Genomic DNA, 13,906 nt, shown 5'->3' with positions numbered 1-13,906 from the left:
TCATATGTCCAAAGATCCAAATAAAATATAATTCCACAGACTTAAACACATCAACACCATGTTTCTATAGGGGTGATGACACACTGTCTAGAAACAGATCTGTGGAAAAAATCCATGAACTGTGACTCAATAACACAGTTTGGACTTCTGAATAAAAATCATATATATTAGTTTTCTTGTGCAAATAGATATGGCTGTCAAGAGACTTATAATGTTGTCCAAACTGTAACAAGGACCAGCTATGTGACTGAAACCAGGTTATGTCATATCCCTGATCTTGATATACTTAATATACAAAATGAACAAGCTTGAGGCTAGCACAAAGGAGATATAATTCTCTCCATGTGGACAGACATTTATTTTCAGAATGCTGCCTCCTCCATTATAATGTATGTTGATAGATTTGCGGAAACACTTTCCAACTGATTAATTACTATATTGTCTTATTGCGCTAAAAAGATCTCTATTATGAAATTGATAGTATGTATACGCAAAACTTTCTTTGAACAAACATTCGATAAATGCCACTAAGTGCCAATAGTGACACTATACTGGGTGCCGAGGACAGAAGAAAAATGTAATATAGACCTTTCCCTAAAGATGTATAAAGTAAAACGTGAAATAAAAATCCACTCTGTTGCGTGCTTATTTTTCACCAGGTTGCATAGTTGCACAGTTAATAGATTAACAGAGCAATCTGTATGCAAATGTAGAGTTGACTGACTCCAAATTGTGTGTGTAGTCAACAATACTGTATTACCACAATAGGGAAAGGAATTCACAAATATTTATGTGGGCGATTCCGATTTCAAGACCTGTTTAGCTGTGGTCTCTGATGTCTTTAACCCACAGACTAATTCCACCAAGTTTCCTGAACCAATCCTGTCAACCCAGACAGCTTATTCCAGTGCTTATTTCTTCCATTTGGGGGATTTAGGAGTTAGGGACATGGCCATACACTGCATGAAGTATCATAGGAAATCCTCATTTGTGTCCTCTCAATTCACTTACCTAATAAGAATCTTACCCCTGCTTTTTCTATGCCAATTTCCTTCCTCAAGAGAATAGAGTTAGCTCTATAACCAGAGTCATCATCAACATACTTGAGACTGTAGTTATGTGAACACCAGTACTGTCCATAAGCAGCCAGAAGATGTTATGTTCTTCAAATTTGGTGCCTGACGGTAAAATGACAAAACTTGTCCTTGCTTTTGGTCTAAAGATTATTTTGCAGCCAGTCATATAGCTGAGCTTTCTCTTGGCCTTAGCCCTGCCTGATTCTAAATTTCCTCAATCATCCTTCATTCAGTTGAGGTCATGGGAAATTGTGAATTGTCAGCTTTGTTTTCCACTTTAAGCATCATTTCACTATTCAATTTATAGCACTTATATTAACCTCCTAAGCAGACCATCAATCCAATATATCTTGCTTAAATAAAATATTGCTTATTTCAGTTAAATATAATAAAATTTTACAATGATTATACATTTATCCACAAACATTGGAATGCAAATGTCAACATTTTGTTTAATGACTTCTCTAGTGCCTTCTACTAAAAATCATTTCAGTGACTGTGATGACTATGGCTTATGGATGCCAAACTCTTCTGGGGCAGATATATTTCTGCCCGCTTTGTGACTTCCATAGGCAATGATGTCCATTACCTTGAAGTTAAATTGAAAATGTTTGTGTAACTAGGCAATTGAAAACTCCCTGTGCTATGTAGGATGCCATGTTCTAATGGTTTAATTAACTTTGATCTCTGGAAATATGTACATTTTAAATTGATGTTGTACAGATGCTACATTTGTAGGATCAATGTCTCAAATAAATATACTGTGGTCTTCTATATGTCACATTTTGTCAACAGGAAGTGGCTTCTTAATGCAAGTAGCTTCATTATATAAAATGCAGTTATTCTTTGGACAAAATATTGTAAAACAAAGTACTGTGTATTAAAATGCATATTATAATTTTGGTGGATATTCTTAGAATTGACACGAAATGTATTTTATCCTCATAGATTTTTTTAAAAGGTACATTTAAAATAATATCAGTTACACAATAACTATATTTACAATGTTCTATATTTAGGAGTAAAAACATCGATCATAATGATAAAGTTAGAATGATAATAGCTCACTTTGCTATCACTTTAAAATCTGCACCGCTATTTAGAACACAGGCCCTATTACATAAGGCTCCTAGGTAGGAAACTTACCCTATTATTTTTTATGTGAGCTTAAGATAACTGCAACCTCTCAGAACACTTTACTATCTTCAAAATGACAGTAAAGATACCTATTTTATCAGGCAGCTTTAATATTTATTTGTGTTAATAAAGGTATAAACTTATTTTTGTTGACAAAGATATTGAATATCACATTTTATTTGAACAGATTTTATCCTCAAGGCAACTCTGTGAGATTACTAAGAATCTCACCTGGAAAAGGAGAGATTCTAGCCACAGATATACCATCACGTTTCAATTAGTTCTGTGGTAATCCATTAGTTCTGTGGTGTTTGAGAAGCACTGGTGATATGTACGTTGCTGGAATAGAGGTGATTCATGGGGATAATGAATAAAACCTTTTAGGGAGACAGAGGATGAGAGTCATGCTCATTTTTCTGAAAGACAGATGTTTCCACTATGTCGAATAAACATTGTATAGGATTTGGTGGTGGGAAACTGAAAGCTTGAGATTGACGGCTTAGATCAAAACTTCCAAAAGGCCAGAAGAGAATAGAAATTTTATGATGAAAGATATAAATAAGGTACCATCTCACGGCTTATTTTAGCCTACTTTTTTCTTCCTGTTGTTTTAACCTTGCTCTTCTGAAGTGCCCCTACCTCTTCTTCAACTTTTAAATACGTCTCATTTTTCATTGTTTTTTAAGAATAAAGTCTCATGAATTCACAATCATTTTATTCAAAGATTTTATTTTGCCACTGTCCATTATTTTCTTTCAGTTTTGCTAACTCTCTGAACCCATAACTACACCCACTGCCTTAATTTTTCAGACAGTCTCTCAACATTTATCCCCGTGTACTCCAGCTCCTTTTTCAACACTCAGCCAAAAGTTACCCTAATAAATTATCCAGGATGTCTTTCTGACAAAAATCACTGGCCTTGTCTCACTTTTGATCTAAATTTAATGCTGTGACTTTTATTCAATTGACCTCGGTTTAATTAATAATTTGTGAATAAATATATTAATTTAAATATCAAAATATTCAGAATGAACATCAAATCCAGTTGAATATGATTCATTAATTAAACACGTCATGCATGAAAGAATAGGTGAGAATAAATCCCTCATAGAAATTTACAGCTGATTATTGCTACTCTCTTTTCAACATATTTATCTGACTGGTGTTCTTTACTATCTTTTGCACTGTAACTCTAAACATTACTTTATCACTATACATTTTTTGTCCCTTGCATTACTGAATCAACCTAAGTTTTCCAATATTGTCCGTGTGCTGAAGTCTCCCAAAGCTTCTTTCTATTCCTGATCTTTGTTGTTTTCCAGGCTCGAATCCTTAATTATATCCTAGGCAATCCCATTGGTTATCCTCTCTTCCCTTCAAATAAAATATTCCAGGACTAAAATGAGTTGATAGACTAAACTGCCTGTAACTTTTTATAAGCCTGATATCAAGATGGCATCTGGCAGAATAAGAGCAACACTATTTTTTTTTTCTATGCATCCTATCTTAATTCTTTTGTGCTGCTATAATGAAATACCATGGACTGGGTAACTATAAAGAACAGAAATTGTGTACAGTTCTGGAATCTGGGAGGTCCAAGATCAAGATGCAGGCAGTTCAGTGTCTGGTGAAGGCCTGTTCTTCATACATGATGCCATCTACATGTCTTCTGGTGGTGGAAGAAAGGAAGAGGCAAACTTTCCAAAGGCAAGTCCATAAAGTTTCATCCTCTGGGTCCCCTCCTATGACAGCATTCCAGCTCCACTTCTCTCTTGCGTTTCTTGCTAGTAAGATAAAGATTTGTAATTTCTCCCCATCATATATACTAGTGCTCCGCAGGGCTGCCTACACAAAAGAATTAACTGGAGAGAGTTTGACAGAGTGGTTTTTACTTCCCCAAATATTTTTATTTAAGTGGTAAGAAATAAGACTCAAACATTTGAATTTATTATAAGCTTCCTGGGCTACCTATCTGAAGATAGTGCAAAATTTGTTAAGTTTGGTCACCAACAGCTCAGAGGAATAATTCTTTTTTGAGTCCATTGACCCCGTTTTGTGTTAAATGTGTCCCACATTTTTCCATTTCTTGAGTTAAGAAGTAACAAAGAAATGGGCAGAGAAAAACTGGATCAATCCCACATTAGAATAGAGCAGGAGTGTTAGAATACAGCATCCTTTTATGTAAAGGCAAAAATAATGTAAGAAAAATTTCATAAGGAGAGAATTAAATCTTAATAACAGCAACAGCTCTGTCACCTAAGATTAAGTTATTTAAAATCTTTACCTAATTATATTTTATGAAATTTATTTCTCTAGGTTTTTATATTCTGAGACTTTTAGGAATACCATATTTTATTCTTTATTATTCATTAATCAAAGCCTCAAATTGTATTTACTTGGTTTTACTATGTATTAGACAGTAACTCATTTAAAGTCAATAATTCTACAAGATAGGTCTGATTACTCCCATTTCACATATGAAAAAACTGACACTCAAAAGAATGAGTGATGTTTATGATAATAACAGCTATTAAATAAAAGAATTTCGTTTCAACTTAAATGTAGTTTCACTATTTTTCTAAGTGAAAAAAAACTCAAACATTCTCAAACTAGTTCGAGTAAATATGTCACAACAATTTGTTAAAACCTTATACTTGTGAGGCATATAAATGTAACTTGATAAGATTAAACAACACTAGAAGAAAACAAAACAATAACAACAGTCAAAAAAATTAGAAATAAAAGTTAGCAAACACAGTGTGAGGGGATTGGCTGTGCACTGAGAAGAAAATAAGAAAAGGTAGAAAGTGATCAATAAGACAATATTTATTGAGCACCTACATGGATGTTGTGTGTGCACACACACATACATGCATATGTATACACATATAGTTATGTATATGAGTGTATGTATGTACATATGTGATACATTAGAATAAACACAGTGATATCTATATGTGTATACATATACATTTATAAATACATGTACTGACATCTTTCAGGAACTCTAGAACAGGCACCTTACGGAAGTCTACTCTAGAGACCATAAAGTCACCAAATTTTGAGGGGCTGCTTCTGAGAATGTTCCATAATTTCAACAGTATGTATAAACCCAACAAACTACCAAACATCTTAGGTTTCAGGAATCTGAATCCATTCAATGTGGCCCTATTTCCTTTACAGTTTTCCAATAGCCTGTTGGATAGAGATTGTTTTCTAGGTACTTGGAAATTTCTGATTTTGATCCTAAATTACAAAAGCTAATAAATTCTATCTATATTTCCTCTGAATTTCATTATTATTCCATGCAATGAACTAAAAGGACCAAAGTTTCTTAAAAGGCAAGACGAAAGTAGCAACAGAAGAAAGAATACAGCACAAGTGTCTATTCTTGTAATTTATTCTGATGAAGCATTTAGTTTTCGGTAGCTATGAAAATTGGGAGAAGGTATTCAAGGTAAGGGAGAAAACACTGCCAAAATATTGAGAGACAATAATAAGTTAGCAATTAAGATTGACATGTGCTAAGACTTAAATATCTTTGACTTTTATTCACCTTTGTACATAATATTAAACATAATGGCCACTTGGGTGATAGAATACAGAGTATGACATTTTCTCCACCATTTGGTCATTTTCCTTACAGGTGTGCTATGTATGAAAGCAGAATGAGAGTTTATCATGAAAATAATAAGGCTATATATAGACATAAACAAATATAATTGAAACCAAAGAGAATGTTACTGCTCACCAAGACCTTCCGGGATGCCATACCTACTAAAAACATAATTTTATCACCAATCAAATTCAAAAAGATACTACTGATTCACAATAACAGGATTACTCAAACTATATTTAAATCTTCAAATGTCCTGTAATTTCTTATATTAAAGGTAAGGTATAGTTTCACCATTTTAAAAAAATGTCCAAAACTTCAGTGATTTTTAAATCTAATTTTTGCCTATATGGGCCATACACCCAATGCCTTTTATGTAGATGAGGAAGTAATAAAACGTTTCCAAATTTTTCCATATGGACCCTAAGGTAAAGCACTGCATAGTGTAATGTGGAATAGTTTACCCGGAAAAAAAGCAGAGTCCTGGTTTGGTTGTTTTTTTTCCATCTTTCTTTGTGCCAGAAGCCACTTGACAAGTCTGCAGGCAGACATGTTTAACCTTTATTCTCTCTCCCTAGAGTCTCTAGTAATAGAGCAAATGTGATGCTTCCTATCAAAGATGAGCAATGTGTCTACGGGCTAGGGGGTTTGCACTTTACCTTCAGCTTGATTAGTCTTGATTGCCTGGATCTACTCATGGGTTTAGAAAACACATACTTGAACAATCCTAAATCCTTTTCTTTCTGAAAGGCGGTAAAATAATGGAGGTGGATAGAGCATTACTGTGCGTGTGTGTGTGTACAATGAGCCAAGAGTTGTTAGAAACCATTTTTATAATCTCATGTAATCATTCCAAAAACACAAGCAAGAGTTTAAGAAGATCCCTAGTGAATCTCTTGCTATTTCCAATATAACAAAAATCTTTATTTCACCGATTAAAAATTACTGTAGTAATTTTTTCTCCACTTTTCCCTTAAATCACTTTTCTACCTTTCTTGGTCCTATAATACCCATGAGGAGAGTGTGTATAGACCACATCCCATCAGATGACTTGCCTATTGAGCTTAGCCAATCAGAAGCACTGCAGGAAATCAAAATAATGAAAGAGAATGAGGCTGGGGTGTATGTTCCTCCTATCCCTTTTTCTTCTGAAGTGGTTCTGAAAGACGTTGTGTTACTCTATGAGAACAGATTCTGTCAGGAAGCTTCACTTGCTGGATCCCAGACCTCAGCCAGGCTTCAATATCACCCTTACATTAAAACTTCAAGCCAAAATATACTATTGTTAACACTATAGTGCCCCAACAATTTTTGCTTATTCCCATAACCTAGCCCACACATCTGTCAATAGTCTCTTTATTACTAAACGCTCTTAAAAAAATCCCAGCTCAATATACCATTTTATTCTTCTGAGGAATAGACTGAAACACTATTATTACAATGCTCTGAAGGTTTCCCTTTAAAAGATAATTTATTGACAATAGAAGAAATAGGAACTACTCTAAAAAAACAAATCGACCAACCAACAATACAAAACAAAACACCACTTATATTTCTGGCTCCTCTATCCAAATAAATTATATGTATTGGCTATTTTTGAGATGTTTCCATTAGGAAATAGAGGAAGCTCTGTTTCAATTACCCCCAACAAAGTAATGTAATTACACGTTACCACTGTCAACTATCTACGTTACTGTTTGTGTTGGTTGTATTCTTTAGTCTACCATTAAGTCCAAGTTATCAAAACTAGTGATTTTTTAAAAGGTAGAATATATTGTGAAAGACAGGGATTTAATTAGAATAGAATAGAAATTATCAAAATGAGTTGCATACAGCAAGGCTCTTTTGTCTAAGCTTAGCTTACTTAAAAACATATATGTGTTTATAAATTTGGGCATGAATTAAAATATAGTTCTTACAACAAGTTACACTTTTAAAAGTTTAAAAATTTTTATTAAAAAATATAGGTCTGCATTTCTGTTCATCTGATAGCTGCAGGAGGCAGACAAATGCCTAATGCAGTTAGGGGTGAGTCCCCAGTGAAACACCACCTACAAGCCGCAGACAGTTTAAAGCCTAGCTATAAGTCCTGGATAAATCCACAGACTGGATTGAGAACTTGTCTCCCCATTTAGCACACTTTCCTATGATTCATCCCCACCCTTCCCCTATTATACATATACGTACCCTTCCTTAATTGTTTTTTTTTTTTTTTACATTGTTGTGCGCACCCTTGAGTGGTGCCTTTAACTATTTTTGCATACTCACAAATCAATCAGCATTCACTCCCCTATTCCGAGCCCATAAAAGTCCAAGACCCAGCCACACTGGGGGAGAAAACACCCAACTTCAGGTGGGGGACCACCCCGGTGTCACCTCTCCGCTGAGAGCTGCTCCATCACTCAATAAAATTCTTCTCCACCCTCCTCACTGTTCAATTGTCAGAATATCCTCATTCTTCTTGAATGCAGGACAAGAACTTGAGAACCACTGGGTGTGGGTACAGCTATAACACAGGTGGACTTGGGCACTCCTGGCCCAGCCATGAGCTGAGCCAGTGCACAAGCTGGGTGTAGCCCACATGGGCCAAGTGGGCGGGCTGCCTCCCATGGCAGGCAGTGCGACTGAGTGAGGCCTGGACAGGAGATGTCACAGGCTGGAGGTCCCTGGCTGGTAAAGTGACTGAGAAGAATCCTGTATCCCCTCTTTTAGAAGCATTTATGAAGTTGTGCTCTGTATAGTCTATATTGTGTCATGCCTTCTAAAATGGAAGAATTTACCATTCTTTAGGATTCTGATAGAAAAAAAATTTAAAGCAGTTGATAGTTGGGAAAGCAGCATGATAAAGGGCTGATTTTTACTGATTAGATTTTGTATAGAATATATATGAGGCATTGTTTAATCTCAAGGTTCTGAATCTTTAGCTCATTGTTTAATGAAAAAAAAAATATATATATATATACATGTTTTCCCTTCAGAAATAGTGAGTTGGAGATTTAAGAGCTGGCAAATAAGAGACTCCTCAAACCACTGGCAAGGACTATATTTAGAAAGTAGAAATTATCCTTCATGCTTTAGAACAGATGATGGGATTTAGGGTCAGTGTAATCATCTGTACACCAAAACAAAGCCAACTTGAATGGTATCCACCATTAAATGGAAGTATAACATAATGATATATAGGATAGACTCCAGGCACAGACTTTCTGGGTTTATAGGGTTGCTATACCATGGTCTGATTATGTGATCCTGTGAAAGTTTTTCCTCAGTCTTCTTCTTACAAAGGAGATAATAATAATATCTTCTAGCACTGTATTTTAATGTATTAATTATCTCAGGATATCCAGAATATTAGTGGTATTTCCTCCACATAAAAATTTTTAGTCTTTGACATATATTTTTCTATAAAAGTGATTGAACAATTTAAAATTATCTAAGTAATTTCCTTATAGGAAATATTGCATTCTCTGATACTGTAATTTGGGTATTATAATTCTTTCATAGAAGCAACCTTTAAATTAGAAAGAAATGCAATACATATAATACATATTTATGATTATATATGTTATATATGTTTATTATATAAAATCTTGTAATTGCTCATGTTATGGAGATTATGTTTTGAATCTTTTTTAAATATACAAGAAATGAAAGATGATATGTTTATAAAATAAGCATTTGTATAAGCTTACCAAGAACTACAAAAAGGAAGGAATCAGGATACGGAGAATCTTAGTATAAAGAAATGTAAATGTATGTTATTTAATCATGCTGGACCTCGATGTATTCATTGGTGGAATGGAATTTTGGAACTGTATAATATCTAAGTTACTTTTCTATGATTCTCTGATTCAGTATCTTATTAGTTGTGTGACCTTAGAATAATTGTTTGAACCTCTAAGTCTTAGTTTTTTTAGATATATTCAAAAGAGATTAATAAAAGTAGTTATTTAATTTTGTGATAATATAATTTATTCATTTGACAAGTCATTGACTGAGCTCTTGCTATCTAGAAGCACTGTTCTATGTGCTCCTAGGCTACAACAGTGTGCATAATACATTTGATATTCTCATGGGCTGTGCTTCTAGGGAGAAATTCAAACAACAAACAGGCAAAAGGATGTAACATCAAAGGGCAATCACTAATGTGAAAAGATAAAGTAAGCAAAAATTAGAAAGTGATGGACCAAATATAAGAGTGTGATGGAAGATTTTTTAGATTGGTTAATTAACACTATCTGCTGGTGTAAGAAATATCCCAAAGTCTTGTCACTGTTTAAATGTACATCTTATTTATGTCTTAGTCTGATTTGGGTCAGGCTGTTCTCACAGCCAGTTCTGTGACTTGGACATTCAGATTCCTATCATATTGAGGCATTATTCTGCCTTGGTTTTGCAGTCAGAGAAGAAATTAGGCAAAATGTTTTCTGGCTGGGCTGGTAGTTGACTTGCATTCCTTATGTCCGTAATGTATTTGTCAGAAGACACTCACATAGCCCCAAATTAATTATAAAAGACATTGCGAAATATATCCTTCCTTTATACGCATGACAAAGGAAAGGAACCCCGATCTGATGGCTGCTCAGGGAGGGAGTCTCAGTCCACCCTAATGGAGTACACTGCACAGGCTTTTCAGCAGAGGCACTGTGATAGAAACACTGTATTTCCAGTTTTGCTGTCATTGTAAGAATTTGGCCTCTTAATAAGGAAATAGGACTATATATATTTTTGAGGAAAAATGTACAGTGAATACTGACAAAACAATCAAATAATTTGTTAGCTTTCCTTACCCCTGTGGTCTGACTCTTATAATTGAAACTTCATATTCAATAAACAAATTGTCTTTCATTGTCCTGCATATTAAAGTGAATTAACTAGTTTTGCAATGATTCATACTTCTTGATCCCAAAGCCATATTTCCTTTCCTTGTATTCTAAAATGATGTGCAGATCTGTATTTAATCACTTATTCTTTAATTTCTTTGGTTACATTATATTTTAATCAGTTGTATATTTAAAAATATTATTTAAATCAGCATTTTTTATATTATACTAATATCAGCACAAAAATTTACAATCCATAGAGTTAATGTCAAATTCCATCTTAAAATAAGGAAAATAATTTCCCAGAATTTAAGAATACATATATATGTGGGCAGGTATGCATATGCACACCCTTCACCACACACACACAATGTAAGTTTAAGTGTACTTAAGTTCAAGACTGTTTCTATTATTTTCTTCTCAATGAAATTACTCATCCAGAACATATCCATTGGCTTAAAGAAAGATATTTTGTAAGTAGAAGTCTATTGCCTAAAGTAATTCCCTATAGGGCTACTACCATCTGTCTAAGAAATATGCACATCAAAGTAAAGAGAAAATAGCACCTCCTAAAAGTAATTTTCTCTGAGGGTTTGCTTCCTTCCTGGTGTCCTGCCAACAGCAATCTTTAAACTCTTGGCTTTTACACAGTAAGAAGCTCTCAGTACCATTCCTAGATTAGGGAAGTTCTGATTTCTGGCAATAGCTCTGAATAAAATAAGTAATAATATTCAGGGGAACAAAAATAGAAATGAAGATTCTAAATTTACCTCATAATTGACATGCCACTGGGCTATTTGTTTCCCTACATTAATCACAGATTTCTTCTGAAATGAAACCACAAATTTCTTCTGAAAATAACTACTCTGGAATAGTGAGGCAAATCTACATATTTACTAAGTAAGGAATTCATGCTGATGGTGCTAACATAATGTGGAATGTGAATTAATCTATGCACAGAAGTGACGTAAATGATAATGTAATGATGTAAATGATAGTAGTAAATAATAATAAAACATAATGATGAAAACTATACTAGCAATTCTCATTTTGTATTTATCATATGCTAGAAACTATGCAAAACTATGAGAACAAACTATGCAAAACTCATGAGAGCAAATTGTGCAAGCTGTGCTCTCATGAGTTATATTTAAATGAGATGACAATTCTGAAGTAAGCCTTATAATGATCTCCATTTTACAGCTACGAAAATTAAGAATGAGGTGCACATTTTTCCAAAGTTACAGAACAGCAGATATTTGATGTTGCAACATTTGCTCTTCACCACTAGGCTAACCTTCTTACTTCAAATAGATTCATGATGCATTGAAACATCATCTACCTCTACTTTTTTTCTCCTCACTGTGTATCCTTTTTTCCCTTTATTTTATCATATATATAATCACAGGATCATTCAGCTAAACCTTTATATTGTTAATAAGTTTTCTTTGCATAAAATCAAGTTTTATTTCTCCCTAGGGACTATCAAAGGAAATTCAGTCACCCTAGGCATAATGTCCAAGTCTTCCATATATTAGTTTCAATCTGATATCTAGAACTCAAGCAGTATCATAGTTTGTTCTAATAGCAAGCGTTTTGTGTAAGATTCTCTTAAGTGTAACTCCTACCTATAATACATACTGCAAGTTGCTTGAGCCTTCACAGTATCTATTTCTTCGCTATCAAACTTTGTTTCAAATTTTACCCTTTAGCTTTATGAGAAGTAAATGAGATGTAATATATATAGAGAGAGAGCAAGAAATATTTATTAAAAAGTTTTTTCTAGGTGTCTACGTGCCTGTCTTTATCCTGTCCTCCAATTTTTCACATCTATATTTTGTCTTTTCTGCCTTCACATTTTGCTTCATTTCTTACTAATAAATAGAACTTTCCCTCAAATTTCGTTCTATAAAAATCTTCTCTTTATATAAGAACCAACTAAAAATGACCTATTCCAAAGAGATTTCCCTGATCCTCCCAAGAAAAATTTTCTATTCAATCTCCAAATATTATAATTTTATTAGTTCTATTACATTCTGCTTTGTAAGGTAGTTAACAGGTAACTAATAAAAGAATACCTATTAATTGTACATAGGCTAATTAAATATATATTAAATATATATAATAGTTTTTATAATATATATTATATACTATATAATATTTAATTATATTGTATCTAATATATATATTACACTACATAAAACAATACAGTAGTATTTGTCTACTGCGTTGAAAACTCCAGAGCAGGAACTACATCTGAGATCTATGGATCCCGCTTATGATATTTTTCATGTAGTGAGAATTCAAACATTTCTTGAAGGTAATTCACATATCTCTTCATTAAGTTGTGCACTAAAGCAACATATGATATAGATTTACTCACTAAGGCAACATATAGTATAGTAACTTGATGCTTTATGGGCTTTCTGCATTTGTCTTTAAATTGATATCAATGCATCTTTTGATGTCCGTTCTTTTTGACCCTAATTTACCAACTGAAAGGGATAGCTTAACTTCCTTCCCCCATTTTCTTCATGCTGCTTCTTGAGTATTGCGCTGTCTTCTTCATTGTCTCCTCCAGATAATTATCACTGTTGTCTGCTCACTTCTTGATATGGGTTGGCTCTGTGTTCCCACCCAAATCTCATGTCCAGTTGTAATTCCCAGTGTTGGAGGAGGGGTTTGGTGGGACGTGACAGAATCATGGGGGCGGACTTCTCCCTATCTGTTCTCATGATAGAATTTTCATGAGATCTGGTTGTTTGGAAGTGTGTAGCACCTCCCCTCTCTTTGTCTGTCTCCCTCTCCTGCCGGCCATGTGAATATGTGCTTGCTTCCTCTTCACCTTCTGCCAAGATTGTAATTTTCTGAGGTCTCCCCAGAAGCAGAAGCCTGTACAGCCTGCAGAACTATGAGCCAATTAAACCTCTTTTCTTCATAAATTACCCAGTCTCAGCTATGTACAGCAGTGTGAGAACAGACTAATACACTTTTGGTATTTCCACTTCTGTAGACAATCTGAAGCAACAAATGATTTTATACTCCTGCTTTCAGCATAACCAGGAATTCACGATTTCTCACCACCTTAACTGCGTTTAACTCTCAGTGTCGCATCTGAAAAAAAGAAGTGTAATTTTTATAACATGCTAATACTATGGCCTCAGAAATGAAATATTTATTTAACTTCTCTAAGCCTTAGTTTCTTCATCTTTAAAATGAGCACAATAATATTTTGTTCTTCCTGATCTGTAGTT

Source organism: Macaca thibetana, chromosome 15 (genome assembly GCF_024542745.1).
Source record: "Macaca thibetana thibetana isolate TM-01 chromosome 15, ASM2454274v1, whole genome shotgun sequence".
Classification (NCBI taxonomy): Eukaryota; Metazoa; Chordata; class Mammalia; order Primates; family Cercopithecidae; genus Macaca; species Macaca thibetana.
Note: the sequence above shows the minus strand (reverse complement) of the source record.